The sequence below is a fragment of the Telopea speciosissima genome, chromosome 5 (genome assembly GCF_018873765.1).
Source record: "Telopea speciosissima isolate NSW1024214 ecotype Mountain lineage chromosome 5, Tspe_v1, whole genome shotgun sequence".
NCBI lineage: Eukaryota > Viridiplantae > Streptophyta > Magnoliopsida > Proteales > Proteaceae > Telopea > Telopea speciosissima.
In genome coordinates, this window is record NC_057920.1 from 20,428,101 (window position 1) to 20,446,210 (window position 18,110).

Below are 18,110 nucleotides of genomic sequence, written 5' to 3' on the forward strand. Positions count from 1 at the left end.
AGGGGAGGTCTCACTCTATTACAAATTACAACATACAACTCATATAAACGATGATGGTGATGATGACTAAGCTTTTGATCTTTTGTGGGGTTCCCTGAACAGCTAAACCTCAAAAAACACATTCCCTGCAAAATGATGGTGAGCGCTTGTGTCATGTGCGTTGTTGCCTTGCGGGCTGCGGCTGACACAGTTCACCATCACCATCTTTGGAAGCTCTTCGCTGTTTCTCAAAGGAAACCGTTAATTTAACCGTACATGGTCCCTTACTTACACGAGCATCTTAAAAAAAATTAAAAAAAAAGAACTTTCTTAATTCAATCATCTTTCCTTTAATCACAACGATAAACAGTAAACAACGCGGTAGCACGCATCATCTACCCTAGTGGTAGTGGTAGTGGGACTATGGGAATAGTGGTCCTTGTTGGGTTAAAATGGACCAGGCCTGCCTGCAGGCCCGCACTAAATAAAACATAAATAATAGGATTAAAAATTAAAATCCTCTTCAATTTCTGACATGTGCAGTGTGGTGTAGTTTGGGGGTGGGATGTCGCCACCTATTTAGCGCGACATCTAACAGGTCAAGTTCAATTCAGCCAATTTTTTTTTCTTTCTTCTCGAATTTGAACTGTTGAATGTCGCACTTATCAGGTGACAATATTCCAATCCCAAACTGCACCACACTGCACTTTTAGGGAATTTGAGAGAATGTTTTTTCCTAATAGTATATGATATATCTACATAGATAAATGGCAAGGGTGTTTCTGTAAATCTACATGAGACAAGGCAGGTAACTATTGTATCCGGCCAAAGGACAGACATGGCACCTAATCTATATCCCAATGCACGTCTTTCAGCCTCCTTCCACCATTGAGGTGGAGACGAATCATAATTCTTTTGTTTTTTGGGACGAAGGGAAGGCCGGTGGAGTTTATTTATCTAAAGAAAGAAATAAAGTACGATTTCCTGCTTAAAAGAATAGCATGATTAACAAAAAATTGAGGTGAGCGCATCCACCACACCTTAGACAGCGTAGTAAGCGAAGCCCCCTTAGCTAGGAATGAGCCTTACGATTCTAGTTATGGGAGAAAGTTCTTTGTCCGTGAGTGTGGCCTATGCCAACATTCCCATGAATCTATCTCTCTCCTTCCCATTTGAAAAGACACCTTTACCCTCTTGTTTTGAGGAGGAGAGAGATAAACACACATGAGAGTGGTGACGTAAGCCACATTCCTGGACAGAAAAATTATGTGAGGGAGTATACCACCCATGCCCAAACATCAAGGGGCGAAATGACTACCCCACCCCCAATGATGCCAATGCGCATGCACTCTCACTGACCCTATTTATTTTGGGGAAGAATCTGCATGTTGCCCACATGTATTGGCATCTCTCCAACAAATCAATGGATGCATAGGAGGGAGTGTCTCACGACTTGTATGCAAAACCCACATAGTAAGAGAGTGTGAAGAGACATGTACTATCGGCAATGTGTAAATCATTTTTCTTTCTTTTCTTTCATTTATCTTACTTGGTGAAAGTTTTATATCACTTCGCTATTAATCAAACTAAGGGTATCAAATTCAAGACCAAAACTGAAATCGAACCAAACAAGCCAAACTAAACCGAATAAAATTCGGTTAGGTTTGAGTATTGGATTTCAAAACTGATTCGGTTCTCAGTTCAGCTCCAGATCCAGCATAGGAACCAAAACCAAACCGAATTTGGATACTAGTATATTAAGTATCTAACCATATTGTTATATTACTATATTATAGTATATTAATAAATTATAATATGTATTACTAATGTTAGTATTAGATTTTATAATACTGCTATACCATAGTATAATATTATAGCATTATAATATTTTATACTATAGATTGTATATTATAGTATATGAACCAAGTACAAGAACCAGAACCAAACCGTGTAAGGACCAAATAGAGCCGAAATTTTGAAAACAAATAAGAACCAAAACCGAACAATTTTGATTTGAGTATCGAATTTCAAAACTGAATTGAAACCGAAAACCGATTCTAAACCAATAAACACTCTTAAATCAAACGGGCCTTAATCTTTTGATTCATTGAGCATCACCTAGGGACAATCTAGGTTTACTCCAAAGAGTCCTGACAAATGATGATTGAGACGAGATTCAACATTTTTAAATCACGAAACACTTGGTTTTTATGGCGGTTGTAGGTATAACTAACCCCCCTACTAAGGATGAAACATACTGAGAATGACTTCTTTGAAAGAGACATCAAAGCGATCATAGCGCCGGTCCCCTTACCTATATAGCCCGTATCAACAGATCCGGATTTTGCTCCTTCTTCGGCACTGACAATGGTGAGCAGTGAGAGAGGATTAATGTCTTTAGGCTTTCAGCCAGTGAGCTATAGTTACCTTAGGTGGATTTTGTGTTTCTTCTGATCAGCTTGGGCGGGGGGGAAGGCTTGTACTGGGTAGGCATGAAGCTGGTTTTGTTAAATATTGTCCTTATTATGATCTGGTTGTCTTAATTTGCTGTCATGGGACTCTTTCGTTGGCCAATTGGGCCAGCCTTTGTTTTGTATTTTTGTCTGTTGGGGCTCTTAGAGAAAGAAAGATCCATTGTGTCTCAACCTTGGTCCCAAATGCATTTAATATTTGGGCCCTTTGTGTTGTATTTTTCAAAAATTTGTATTATTATATGGCAAAACACATTTAGGCTGAGATCACCAAATGGATAGATCGGAGTCGAACCATCTAAGGAGCCTTTTCTTAATAGATCATGTATGAAGCCTTGAGTGTGTAAATTTCAGAATTTTTTTTTTTTTTTCACTAAAGCTAAGGAAAATTTTATAAAGAAATAAAGGAAATATATGTACATGATTAATGTCCAGGCATACCCAGACGACAAAATATATGAGAAATAAAAAAAAGACTTGAACTTCCAGCTAGAGGACAATATCACAAAACTTGAACTAAAGTTTCACTTTCGAAGTGCCATCGGCAGAAACCTTGAATTTATATCGCGATTTACATTGAACATCCCAAATTATCTCATGGGACACAAAAGAAGGAGATTCAACCAGGGATTGAAGTATGCGTATAGGTCTTCACCAATACCGATTTGATACTGATTCGGATTGGTCTATATCAGACCTGATTAGCTAAAAAGTGGAAAAGTACCAATTTTAGGGATCAGTCCCCATATCGACCTAGATTGGTAAAAAAAAAAAAAAACTTAAAATTTTCTTATAATTCAGAAAATTGGGGGGGGGGGGGACGTGAAAAATACGTAATTTTAGTGCAATAATGGACGAAATAAGAAACAAACTTAAAATAAAAATATAAAAATCTTAGAAATAGTTTACAAAACAGTTTTTTTTTTGGGGGGGGGGTTTTAGAGAAAAAAAATCCACCAAAAAACCAAAGTACTTGTGATCCGGATCGGATACCGATTCCCATCTCAGGAGCAGCCTTGGTCAATACTGTGCCAATCCGACCGATCCAATACAAATACCTCAATCCATGGATTCAACCCAAGAAAATGAAGTCTGGATGGCCGCCCCCTTCTTTGATAGAAGGTGAGCTACAATGTTAATTTCAGAAATATTTCTGTGTGCTTCCTTTCTAACAATATAAACCTTTCACAACTCCATAACTATGCATGCATAAGGTTAATTTGAGTAACAATTCTGGTCATTCGGCCTTAAACGTATTGGGACATTCTAGGCTTGAATTGGGCTTAACATTAAAAATAGCCCATTGATGACCAATTGAAATCAAGCTAGTTTGTCTTGCATGATGCCATGATGGTAATTCAGGCCCAGACCCAAGCTAAAAGCTACACCTTTTATGGTAAAATTTACAAGGCTAAAACCTTCCAGCAGACCTAGTTTTGGAAACACTTAAAAAATGGTCCAAATATTGCGACATGGTAGATCATAAGGGGTCCAAATTTCGTGTAAGGGTATAGCTAGCCCAAGATCTCCGTCTTACGTGTCAAGTTTCAGCCCAAACAAAATTTGTCAATCGAAAAAAATAATCTTAGAAAATCAAGGGACTATAGGAGAGTGCATGGACATACAGTGACGACTGAAAAATAAAAAAATTGATGGCAAAAAATGGGAAGAAATTTTATTGAATTTGAGTCTAATATTTGACACGTGACTAATCCATTAGGTTTTCAATTATTCCAGCTACGAATTGGCCCAAACTAACTGTTCACATTACTCAAAGGTCAATTGAACGCCACCCAATCACGCAGCGCACGACGGCCCTGCACCTAGAGACAAGGGTGCACAAAATGATCATTGCACCCTTGGTTATTTCCATCTTTTCAGGGGGTGCGACGGTCAATACTCACCCCCCTGTGTTTGGAAGCAAGGGCAGCATGGCTTTCTTTCTCCCTTACTCAAAATATGGAAGTTTTGGAAGCTTTTCCAATGGCGCCATTGTAACAAGTTCTTCCAAATTGTTACATCTCACTGGTGCAATTACCGAGAGATCAAAAGTGGAAACCCTTACCTGAACTAATGGAACACAGGAGGAGGCATCACACAATTCGGATGTTGGGAGCCCACATAATCAAGAGGGAAGGAGGGTGTAAGAGAGATCGACACGCCGTGTGGTTATCATTTTCCCTTATGCTCCATTTGTTTTGGCGTAAAATTTTCCATTTTACGCGGCAAATTTAACTTCGTAAATGTAAAATTTTACATATTGAAAACTTTTCTAATGCTGTTTCCATCAGAAAAACATTGGAACACTTTTCAACATTTAAAATTTTACATCAAAAAAATTTTGAAACAAAAATTTTCAAGTAAAATTTTACACCTACACAAATCGAGCCTTAATTTGTTATATATGCAGAATATAATATCTAATTCCTTTCACTTTTCCCTGAAACTAGTTTCCTTTGTGGAGTCCTACTTCATAAGGATGCTAATGGGTTTCATCAGTGATGAGGAATAAATCCGCGATCCATAAGAGCGGGTCATGGATCAGGTAACAGGTCGTGGATCAAGTAACGGGTCGTGGATCAAATAACGGGTTCAGAACAACACCATCATCGGGAACCGACACAGTCCCAAAACCGCCACCCATATAACGCCACTACCGGCATGGAGGGAATAAACCGCTGCCCACGTTAAGCCACAGCCGGCGTGTGGGATAGAATGGATCATCAACGATCCCGCATTACAATCAGTCATGGTCTCACTCCTCATCGAGATTTTCTCTGGCCACTCCAGGCGCGATCGCCACCTACCGTCACCTTAAATAGGGTAGGTAACACACGTCCAAATCATCTAAATTCTAATTGTTCTGACTATTGCTCAGAGATCTAACTTAAGCATCGGAGTGAGATCACCGGCCTGGCCCGGTACTCTCTGCTAATCCTTGTCTTGCAGGAAGAATTCGCTCCGAGAGGATTTCTGACACAACAGTTTGGCACTGTCTGTGGGAACGATACAATCGTCAAAGCCTTATATTCTCTATTCGACTGAACCTAAGATCATGGCAGGAGAGCCCAATGTCGTTCCATCCAATACTCAAGCCCCACCAGCCGGGGAAAACCCGGTGACTCGTCAGACAACGAAGAACGCTCACGGCGGTGAGAATGCAGGGAAGAAGACCCAAACGCGGCGGACAACAACTATGTCCGTCGACCCCCAGCTACTCACGGCGGGGGAAGTAGCGAGAACCCAACCCTCTATCGCACTAGAGGTTGATCAAGCAGTGGCGGCGCAAAATCAAGGCCAATCCAGTCGCGGCATTCAGGCTTTGCCAGCTTCGCCGCCGCTCCCCTAGGGATTGGTCCCCGAGACAGATCCCAGCGCGCCAGCCAACGTCGGATAAATCCAGGACCTACAACTACAAGTTCTCAACCAGAGTGGGATTCTGAGGGAGATAGCCCGTGAGATGCAGGCGTTAAGGACAGCCACTACGGTAGCTACCGCGGCTGCAGGTTTGCCACCAGCATCGATACCACCACCGGCACCGTTGCAACCTCTGGTACTCCCAAGAACTGCCCGGGAGAATCCGAGGATAGCGAGAGACGACGTACGAGCATCAGGAAGTAGAGCAGGGTCATCACACCCATCCAGGCGAGAGCTACCTCCTCTAGGAACAGTGCGTATGGGGAACCTGCCTACCCGGAGCAGGCCCCCGCGTGTGGAAGATCAATCAATTTCCACCGGTCGGAGAACTCACAGCCGGTCTGAAAGGACTCATTCTAGAGTCTCAGACATACACACTGATCAAGTAGACCCACCAAGGCCACCCCATCCAGATCTCAGGGACGAGTTGAATGCACGTCGCACATGCACGAACGTCATCAACAACCAGGTTGAAGAAAGCGAGCTTGACCGTAAGTTCAGAGAGATGAACACGAAAATTGCGGCCCTGGAGAGGGGAACAGCCCCAGAAGAAAGCTTCAAGCCGGGCCAACATCCCTTTACAAGGGAACTCATGAGAGCAGAGCTTCCCAAGGGTTTTAAACCCCCTACGTTCGAGGCTTATGATGGGAAGGGTGATCCCAACGACCACATCAGTTACTTCAATGCCATGATGATAGTCTATGGTGGGTCTGATGTAGTGTCCTGCCGATCTTTCCCCACCTCTCTCAAGGGGCCCGAGGCATTGTGATTCGCCAAATTGAAACCTAACTCAATCCAAAGCTTCACAGAGTTAGCCAAGGCCGTTGTCAGCCGCTACCAGAGCAGTGTAAAGCAGAAGAAGACTGCAGCCAACTTGTTGGCTGTCAAACAACGCTCTGATGAGTCCATTAGAGATTATATCGCCCGCTTTAATGCTGAGAGCCTGGAGATCAAGGACCTGGATGATGCGATGGCTTTCAACACCCTGCACAACGGAGTCACCAACCACGATCTAGTAAAGTCGCTTTCGCTAGATCCAGTGACAACTATGCCACAGCTACTGGATTGTTGTTACCAATACGCCAACATGTTCGATATCATGAAGGCGAGAAAAGCAGTGGATGGAAAAGCTCCCGAGAAGAAAAGGACTAGTGAAAAGGAAGATAAGAAGGGGGACGGCAAGAGAGAGAGGTCAGAGAGGGATTCAAGTCCTGAGTATACCCCGCTCAATACCACTAGGACTAAAATCTTGATGGAGGTATCGGATCGAGGGCTGCTGCAGCGACCCCGACCAATGTTCTCAAAATTGAAGGATCGAAACCCGAACAAATTTTGTGAGTTCCACCGAGAGATAGGCCATGACACGGAAGATTGCAGACAGCTGAAGACGGAAATAGAAGACGTGATCCAGAAAGGCCACATGAGGTGTTACGTCAAGGAGGCAAGAGATAACCCCCGAGGTGGAGAAACCCCAAGGAATGACTGGCGAAGAGATGATAAAGCCCGAAGAGGGGGAGATCAGGATCGCCAAGGCGATCAGAGAAACAATCTTTGGGAAGTCAGGAGAAATTAGGATGAGACCAACACATCCACGGCCCCGACAATCCTCACCATTTTGGGAGGACCAGGGCAAGAGTCGACTCGTAGAGCTAAGGCGAAAGCGAGATTTGTAGCAGTAGCGGAAGTCTCCGAGAAGAAAGCATGCACGGAGCCTGAAATCACCTTCTCGGATAAAGACATGGAGGGGCTAAGCTGGCCACACAACGATGCTATCGTGGTTCAGGTAGTTATAGCCAATCGACCCGTCCATAGGGGTCTTAGTGGATACAGGAGCATCAGTGGATATGCTATCCTACGATGCATACTTGCAATTCGGGTTCGAGCCCGATACGCTGAAGCCCGAGGCCACACCATTATACGGATTCATAGGGGCGCCAGCCCCAATTGAAGGATCTGTAGAGCTCCTGATGACAGTGGGAACGGCCCCATGCCAAAATACCATAAAAGTCAACTTCATGGTCGTTCGAGCGGCCACAGCCTATAATGCCATATTGGGCCGACCTAGTCTGACGGAGTTGGGAGCGGCAGTTTCTACCAAGCACCTGAAGGTCAAGTTTCCCACCCCTAATGGCGTAGGGGAGTGCCAGACAGAACAGAAAAAAGCCAGGGAGTGCCACACGGTGTTCCTGAAGGGCATCAAGGGCAACTGTAGGGGAACAACCTATCAGGTAGAGGTCATGGACAACCGCGAAGGAGATAGACGATATCAACGAGGCGAACCAGTCGAGGAGCTCGTGGAAGTCCCGGTGGATGAACAGAACCCAACCAGGACGGTTAAGATCGGGTCCTCGTTAAATCAGGAAGAAGCGAAGGAGCTCACACTATTCCTACAAAAGAATAAGGACGTGTTCGCCTGGTCGACAGCAGACATACCGGGCATACCCCGCCGCATCGCGGAGCACGCCCTACACGTAGACCCCAAGAGGAAGCCAGTACAACAAAAAAGAAGGATGTTCGCACCAGAGAAGCAGGCCGCAATGAAGGAAGAAATAGAGAAGCTAAAAGCATCCGGCTTTATCAGAGAGGAGCAGTTCCCGATCTGGCTCGTGAACGTAGTGATGGTCCCTAAGTCGAATGGGAAATGGAGGATGTGTGTAGATTACACAGACCTCAATAAGGCGTGCCCGAAGGACGAGTACCCGTTGCCCAGGATCGACCTCCTAATAGGTGCTATAGCAGGGCACGAGCGACTCAGTTTCATGGACGCATATTCTGGGTATAACCAGATTCTCATGAAGGAAGGAGACGAACTATACACCGCGTTTCGGTCTGACCAGGAAAACTTCTGCTACCTGGTAATGCCCTTCGGTCTGAAGAACGCCGACGCGAGTTACCAAAGAATGGTGAACAAAATCTTCAAGGCTCAGATAGGCCAAAATATGGAGGTTTACGTGGATGATATGTTGGTCAAAAGCATTCGGGCGCAAGATCACCTAGCCGATCTGGACGAAGCCTTCCAAGTATTGCGGGTTCACCAAATGAAGCTGAACCTTGCCAAGTGCACCTTTGAAGTTAGCTCAAGCAAATTCCTAGGTTATATGGTATCCCAGAGAGGCATTGAGGCCAACCCTGCAAAAATCAAAGCCATACAGGAGATGAGCCCGCTCAAGACTGTTTGTGAAGTACAAGGACTAAATGGGAGAATAGCAGCACTTGCGCTGAAGAATTTGACAGGCGCAAAGAGTTTTCAATGGACGGAGGAATGCCAGAGAGCCTTTGAAGACCTTAAAGCATACCTCACCAATCCGCCATTATTAACGAGATCAGTTCCTGAAAAGGAATTGCTCCTGTACTTGGCAACATCATCGGCAGCTGTGAGCGCCACCTTAATAAGAGAAGAGGACGGGATCCAAAGACCAGTGTACTACGTCAATCATGTCCTACTGGACACAGAAACTCGATATCCCCACATCGAGAAGCTCGCGTTTGCACTGGTGAAAGTAGCCCAGAAGCTTAGACCATACTTTCAAGCCTACCCGATAGTGGTCATGACTGACCAGCCTTTGAAGAAGGTACTCCATAACCCCGACGTATCCGGGAGACTAACAGCTTGGGCCATCGAGCTAAGCGAGTACCAGATCGAGTATAGGCCCAGAACGGCCATAAAAGGCCAGGCTCTGGAAAATTTCGTAGCTGAGTGTATGTAGAGCGAGAACGTGATCGTGCAGCCAGAAAAGACCAACCATGACCCACCCTGGACAATGTTCATGGATGGTTCGAGTAATGCGGAAATCAAGGGAGCGAGCTTCATTCTAACAAGCCCTAAAGGCTTCAAAATACAATTCGCGCTACGCCTGCACTTTCCCGCCTCCAACAATGAGGCTGAGTACAAGGAGCTAATTGGGGGGTTGTGAACCGTAAAGGCTGTACAGGTCCGAAATCTAGTTGTACGAGCTGACTCTCAGCTGGTGGTGAATTAAGTCAACAGGGATTATGGGGCCAAAGATGATCGAATGGCAGCATATCTGAAACAAGTGAAGCAACTATTGAGCTCATTCGAGAGCTTCGAGATAATAAGGGTTCCGCGGTGCAAGAACAAAAAGGCGGATGCACTTTTGCGCTTGTCTAAAGAAGAGCTAGCGCACCTGGACAGTTCGATACACATTGAGAAACTTTATGGACCTGCTCACCTAGCTCGAGAGGTCGTACAAGTCAAGGTCGAGCCCAGCTAGATGGACCCAATCATCGCTTATCTAAAAGATGACGTCTTACCTCAAGATAAAACAGAAGCGCATAAGGTTCTAGGTCGTGCCGCCTGGTATACTTTAATAGAGGGAGAGCTCTACAAAAGGTCAATTACAGGCCCGTTGCTGAATGCTAAACTCCGACACACGCTCTGAACGCCTTGACAGAGGTTCACGAAGGCATATGTGGGAGCCACATGGGGGGCCACCACCTGCCCTATAAAATACTAAGGGCTGGACTGTATTGGCCCAACATGCAGAGGACGCCATCCAATACGTGAAAAGGTGCGAGCAATGTCAAAAGTTCGTAGACATACCGCGGCAGCCCACTACGGAGTTGGTTTCTATACTTAGTCCTATCCCCTTCGCCATGTAGGGAATGGACATACTGGGTAACTTCACTCTAGCCTCGGGGAATAGAAAATATCTCGTGGTCGCTGTGGACTACTTCACCAAATGGGTAGAAGCCGAGCCTTTAGCCAAAATCACGCGGCAACAAATGGAGAAATTCTTTAGAGATAAGATTATCTACAGGTTTGGCCTGCCAAAGATCCTGGTGATGGATAACGAGAAACAATTTGACAACCAGCAATTCGATGCATTCTACGCCTAATACGGCATTGAACATCGAATGACCTCCGTAGCATATCCACAACCAAATGGTCAAGCAAAAATCACAAACCGCACCTTGCTCGCAGGAGTAAAAAGAAGGCTAACAGAAATAAAGGGAAAATGGGTCGATGAACTACCAAGTGTGCTATGGTCGTAACTACAGTTCGAACGCCCACGGGGGAAAGCCCGTTCAGGCTTGCCTATGGAATCGAAGCATTGGCCCCAGTAGAAGTCGTCGCAGGGTCACTCAAAAGTTTGAACTTCAATGAAAGAACATACCAAGACAGGCTGAGGGCAAATCTGGATTTCTTAGATGAAGTCAGGGAGGACGCACTGATGAGAAACGTGGCGTACAAATAACTCGTTATTATAATTCTAAAGTCAAGGAAAGGACATTCAGGGTTGGAGATTTAGTGCTACGAAAGGTTAGCGCCTCCCAACCATAGCACCAAGGCAAGCTGGATGCAAACTGGGAAGGACCATATGTGATCTCCAAGCAAATCAGGCCAGGGACCTATCGCTTGAAGACCCCGGGGGGCAACAAGATACCACGACAATGGAATTCAGAGAATCTAAAATTTTTTTATCAGTATGTGATCGATGTAAAGTTATCTTTGATCAATGCAATATCAATTCGTAATCCAAATACTGTGTAAGCATTCATGAGAGTTTGACTCCCGTAGTCAGCACGAAAGCCTAGCTCGCCAGGGCTAGCACCAAAAGTCTGACTTTCGTAGTCAGCACGAAAGCCTAACTCGCTAGGGTTAACACCAAAGTCTGACTCCCGTAGTCAGCACGAAAGCCTAGCTCGCCAAGGCTAGCACCAAAGTCTAACTCCCGTAGTCAGCACGAAAAGCCTAGCTCGCCAGGGCTAGCACCAAAGTGTTACTCCCGTAGTCAGCATAAAAGCCTAGCTCTCCAGGGTTAGCACCAAAGTCTGACTCTCGTAGTCAGCACGAAAGCCTAGCTCTCCAGGGTTAGCACTAAAGTCTGACTCCCGCGGTCAGCATGAAAGCCTAACTCACGGAGGTGAAAGCGAAGGACTGGCCTCCATGGTTGGCACGAAAGCCTGACTCGCAGACGTGAAGCTGATAAAGGAATACGAGACAAGCACAAGTAAAAAAATATATATATCAACCTTTTCGGAAGATACAAGTACAGGCGAAGATCGTAATATACAAGAAAGTTACAGAGATCATTCTCAGTACAAACACAACAACCTGTAAGGAGAAAACGTGGAAAACTAAGAGTTCCACAGCCTTGCAAGCCCGAGGATGAAGCGTCAGCACCAGGGGTCATCAGGGCTGAGACAGGAGTAGCATTGATAACAGCAACGTCAGACGGGCTGATACAGAGCCCATCAAAAGTCGCGGCCCTTGAGTGATCCAAAAATTGGAGAAGACCGCCATGGTAAATGGGATTCACCATATAAATGTTGTGGGCCCCAAGAAGCTCAGTCATCCCCTCCACCTCCTCGGCCAAGAAGAAGATTTGGAGAGACGTGAACATGAGGAGACTTAGGGGCCTTCGACAGCTTTGATAGCTCCACATCCCAACTTTCCAAACACTTTAGCAATGGAAAGCAACGACGCCGGTCTCCACCAAATTTTCTACCCCTTCATAGTTACCTTGCCACCCAAAAGAGATTGGTATGGAAGGAAACATAAAGGGGATACTCCACGGCCAATCACCCGAAGGACAGGTCATGTCAATCGAGGATTGAAGCCGTGAAGCTCATTGTCGATGGAAGATTGAAGCCAAAAATAGCATCAGATTAAGTCTCCGAAATTTGAAGCCTCTGCATCTAAAGAAGCGACGGACCCATATGCAGCGGCAAGAGAGAATGAAAGATAGTAAACCTACAGAGGGAGCCATGATCCTGTGAATGATACAAGAATTAGGATATGCCACCCCTATTTAAAGGGGAGGGACGACGGTTCGATGGCTCAAACAGCTCAAGGAATGAATAAAGCTTGGGACCATGTGGGCTAATCCTATTGGCTCACACTTCCCGTAAACTGTAGAAAGGATACAAATACAGAAGGATGACGGTTCAAAATCCAGAGCCGCATAAAGTGATAAAGCACGTCAGGAGCCACGTGGCCAGACCCCACCAGCCGCACGCCACTCCAAGAAGACGAGCGGCGTAAATAAAGGGCCGATGATTTAGTTCCTATATTTACAAGGCACGTGGGTTTCTCCGAGAAACTCAAAGAACGTCATTATCGAAAAAGCAGTTCCAGGATCAGTTCCCAAAAATGACAGGGAAAGTCGAAAGGTCAATCCAAAGGAAAAGGCAATAAAGGCTCGTTGGGAAAATCCGTTGAAAATATTTGGAAAAGACGCGACGTCATAATGACGCTGGCGTCTTGAAAAAGGGAAACGTCAAAAGAAAGTCAATCTCAAAGGGAAGCTTGGTAAGATAGGCAAAGCGGCGCAACCTGAAGAGTAATCTAGCTCGTAGATAGGGAATGCCAGTCAAAAGAAAGGGCGTGGACCGATACATGAGAAAAAAAATTTCATTCTTGACAAGGCAGATGTTTACATAAAATAAATAAAAAAAGAGAGAAAGAAGAAGGAGAAGGGAGAAGGAAGCAACACTCAAAACAATCAACTCTGGGTGGCAGGATCAGGAACAAGGGCTGCGTCTGAAGAAGGATTGGCAGGGGAGAGATCTGGCAAGAGGTCTGCAGAGGCTGAGGTCACACTCAGAGGAGGAGAAGTAGGCTGAACAGGCCCTTCCATGAGAGACACGACAGCGCTAGGAGAAGACGCTAGGGCTGGGAGGTCCACCTTATCCACAGGATCCTCAGCGCCCTCGGGCACATCCGGGGTCGCGGGGACGGGTGGGACATAATAACCAAAGCCAGAGAAGTTATATCCTGGAGTCATCTCAAGGATGTATTTCACAGTATCATCAACCCCAGTCGTATAGCCCTTACGGCTCACCTTCTTCATATGTTCCCTCAATTCATCTGAAGACTTGAAGGCCTCCAGCGCCGCCCTGACCGCCTCATCGATAACTTGAGGTTGCTTCTTCTGGAAGACAACAAAGTCCATCGTGATAGAATCAGTCTTCCTTGCCACTATGGGAGTGTCATTCTTGGCTTTCTTCAAATCTCTCTCCAGCGTCGTAATACGCTCAGTAAAGCACTTGTTCGCGTCCTCGTGACCCTTAGCTACCTTTGTCATCCTAGAGATTGTGGCTGCGGCAAACTCCGCTTGCTCCTCTGCGAGCTCCCTCTTTTTCTTCTCCTCCTTGTAGGAGGTAGACAAGGCCGCTACTTACCGCCATAGCTTGCTCGACCCCCGGGTAACCTGAAAAGTAAAGAACACATCAGAGAAGAATCCAAAAGAGCTACAATAAAGATAGCGTGGCTCAAGATATACCCTAGCGAAATCCAGGACGAACGAGTTCAAAAGTTCCCCATCTGGTCGAGACCAAAAGTCTTCGACGTCCTCAGGAGGGCCGTAGTCCATCAGCTCGCCTACCACGCTAGGGGAATGAAGGGAGGACTCGCCCTCGTAGACCTCCCATTGAGGCAGAAGACGCTTCCTCCCCTTAGGAGGAGGGGGAACGCCGGTGATGCCTTTCCCAGATTTCCCCTTTAGCATATCTTGGGGGGCTGGCTTGGGAGCCTTCGGAGTCTGGATGGTCTCCCCCAGGGATGCGACACCCTGCGCAACTCTTTTCGGGGCAGAGTCAGCACTCGCCGCTGCATCACGCGGTCTCTTCTCAGGAATCCTGGGAGGCAAGACCCCACTAGACACCCTCTCTTTGCCCTTGGAAGAATCCTCCTGGGTCCTCTGATTGCCACTGAAGGAAGAAGAATCCTTTATGGAGAGACCGGGGAGCGAGGAATGAGTAGAGCGCTGAGACTGCTTCTCTAGAGCTAGTTTTCTAGCCGATGCGGCCTATTTGCGAGGGTCGTGGGTATCTGGCTCGTAGTCCACTAGAAAAGACAGGCACAGGGTCAAATATAGCTCGTGGTCATAAAAGTGGAGTCAATAAAGAAAACAACTCACCCTGTGCTGAGCTCAATCCGTACTCAATCAGTAGACCCTCGTCCGCTAGACCACGCACGTTGAAAGCCGTGCCCGTCGCCGCCATCTCAAGAGACCACTGATCGTATGAGCTCAGCATAGGGAATTGGTTCCTAGAGCGCAGTCGAATAGGTCCCCAATCCGCCCTAAAGGGGTTGCCCTCAATACGTGCAAAGAAGAAGCGGTCCTTCCACTTCTTTGCAAACTCAAGCATGTGGGAGACAAAGGATTTGGGTCTGTACGACCCCGGAGGACTACGCTGAGCCACATAAAACCACTCGTCGGTAGTCTGCTTCAGATGGTAAAAATATAGGAAAAGCGCCCATGAAGCCTGGTGACCCAGTTGGGCGAAGAATAGGTAGAAGCCAAAGAGATGCTTCCAAGCATTGCCGACCAAACGGCTAGGGGGAATTTCAAAGTGATCCAGCACTTCCCGAACGAACTGGTGAATAGGTAAGCGCAGACCGCACTGAAAGGACACTTCATACAGGCACATAGTATTTGGCCGGGGGGTATTCGCCCTCTCAGCTCTGGTAGGAACCCAAGTCTCTACCGAAGAAGGAAATTTGTACCGGACGCGGAGGGCAGATAAAGAATCCTCCGTAAAGGTACTCTCAAAAGCAGCCACACAGGAGGACCAACCTGAGGCGCCATCTTCTTCCTTCACATCGGAGACACTGTCGACATCGGCAATGCGCTCCGCAGAAGTTTCGGGCATAGCCCTCTCGCCGCTGGACTGAGCAGCAGGGTCTTGGGTCAAACGACGAACCCGGGCAGAGAATCTCTTTGACCCAAAGAGTGCAGATCGTTCCTCTTGGGTCTCTTCAGAACTCACCTCAGGGTCAGAACCCCCACTCATTTGGGCAACATCACCGGAATCCCTGTGGGAGTTCGGCTGAGAAGAAGATGAAGACATAAAAAAAAATAAAAAATAAAAACAACACTTACTAATAGAAATCAAAAGAGAACGAGAACGAAAGAGCACAGTCCGGTTGGAGCAGAACCTAGAGCTTCATTCGAGAATCCACGGATACAACGGCACCGGAGCAAAAGTGCAGTGGTGGAAGGCAAGAACCGCGAAAAGCACAGAAATGAAAGGGATCAGTGAGGGATTGCTGCAAAGACCGAGATTTCAATCCATGTACTCGAAGAAGAGGGAATGTTTCCAAACCCAAGGGCCAAGGGACGTAACCCATCGGACGGTCAAGGTCAGCTGGCATTTGGGTCCCCTAGAGAAATTAATGTTCATACCACACGGCGACGTCATATTGGAAGATGTAGGGTAGCAAGGATCAATCAACTATGGGCCAAACCTAGAGGTCATAATGCCTACGGACACGCGTCCGTACAGTAGGGGAACGTCGAACGACACCTCAAGCCGAAGCGCCTTTTGAGATTTTTCGGCCACGTTACTGGTAACGACGGAAGCGAAAAATCACACTCAGCCACCCAACTGTCAAATCTCACGTGCCGAAGAAATGATCACAGAACAGCAGTAACTTGACCTCCCCTTGGACGCACGCATCCAGGGGAGTGGGGGGCTCCTGATGAGGAATAAATCCGCGATCCATAAGAGCGGGTCATGGATCAGGTAACGGGTCGTGGATCAAGTAACAGGTCGTGGATCAAGTAACGGGTTCAAAACAACACCATCATCGGGAACAGACACGGTCCCAAAACCGCCGCCCATATAACGCCACTACCGACGTGGAGGGAATAAACCGCTGCCCACGTTACGCCACAGCCGGCGTGTGGGATAGAATGGATCATCAACGATCCTGCTTTACAATCAGTCATGGTCTCACTCCTCACCGAGATTTTCTTTGGCCACTCCAGGCCTGATCGCCACCTACCGTCACCTTAAATAGGGAAGGTAACACACATCCAAATCATCTAAATTCTAATTGTTCTGACTATTGCTCAGAGATCTAACTTAAGCATCGAAGTGAGATCACCGGCCTGGCCCGGTACTCTCTGCTAATCCTTGTCTTGCAGGAAGAATTCGCTCTGAGAGGATTTTTTACGCAACAATCAGCTTTAAGACTGGTCATAGCCAAGCCTCATTTTGCGAATTGATCCCAAGTGGCAAATAATCATAGGATGGATTGGCTTCGCCCAAGTACAAAGATCAAAAATATATATATATCTATTCACAAAAGGTTATGTACATGGCCATGTATATATACGACTGTCACTTTAGGCATCAAGTAGACATGTCCATGTGTGAAAACCAAACATTTTTTTTCTTTTAATGGTAGTTTTATGCAGATTGGATTCCATCTGCGTATAGTCTCTTCTTTTAGAATTTTATGATTAAAATCATCCATTATCCCATACCTAATTTCTCCCTTTTTTTTGGCATTTACATTATTTGCGTAGACGTGGGTTGCATGACTTGCATCCAAAGTTTAAAAATTCGAAATTAAGTACGGGATTTGTCTCCATCGATTCTGATTTGATTCTACTTGAAATTGAAAGGGAATTGATTGTGAATTGTTTAGATTCTGTTGGAATTGATCGGAATCGATGGAAATTGATTGAAATCAATCAACATAGAATCGATTATTCTGTAATGCCCATGCAATTATTATTGGGCTTGTATATATTTGGGTTTTGGATCCATTAAATGTATATGGATAAAATTATTGAATGCTGCAAAGAATTTGAATTAATGATTTATTTAATTTTATTTTTTATTTATAAATTGCTTGATCTAGTTTTGGTATTCCAATGAATTGATCATCATCCATCTTGACTTATGGACATTTATTTGTTTTATGCTTCACATTCAATGACGGCTTATAATACTCTCATTGTAATGCTTTTTCTCTCATATTATTTTGGATTTCGAAAAAACAAAAAACCAAAATTCTGGATCCAATGATCAAATGAGGGGTGGGTTATCCAACTGTCTACTAAAATACCTGAAAATATGAAAGGCTGGAATTACTGGCAAAATGTAAAAGTTCACCTAAAGGTAATTGTTGAAATGGAAGAGGCTACAAAGGTTGTAGAGTGTTTTGGTGCACCGCAGCTAGGCAAGAATACTGCAAAAGGGGCATGTGGTACTTGAAGCATCAAGACCACTAATCGAATCAAACTGGAATTGGAACCGACTGATTTTGATACAACTCAGCAAATACGGCCAATCAATCAATCCAATCTCTGATTCTATAGGTCAGAAAGAGGTAGGCCCCACAACTGTTAGCAAAAACGTGAGTTTTAAATACGTTCTCTTTTTTACTATTTTAAACACGTTTTACGTATGTTTTCCAAATATACGGTAAAAAAAGGCTAACGACAAACATTTCTGTTTTAAACGCGTTTAAAACAAGTTTCTGTT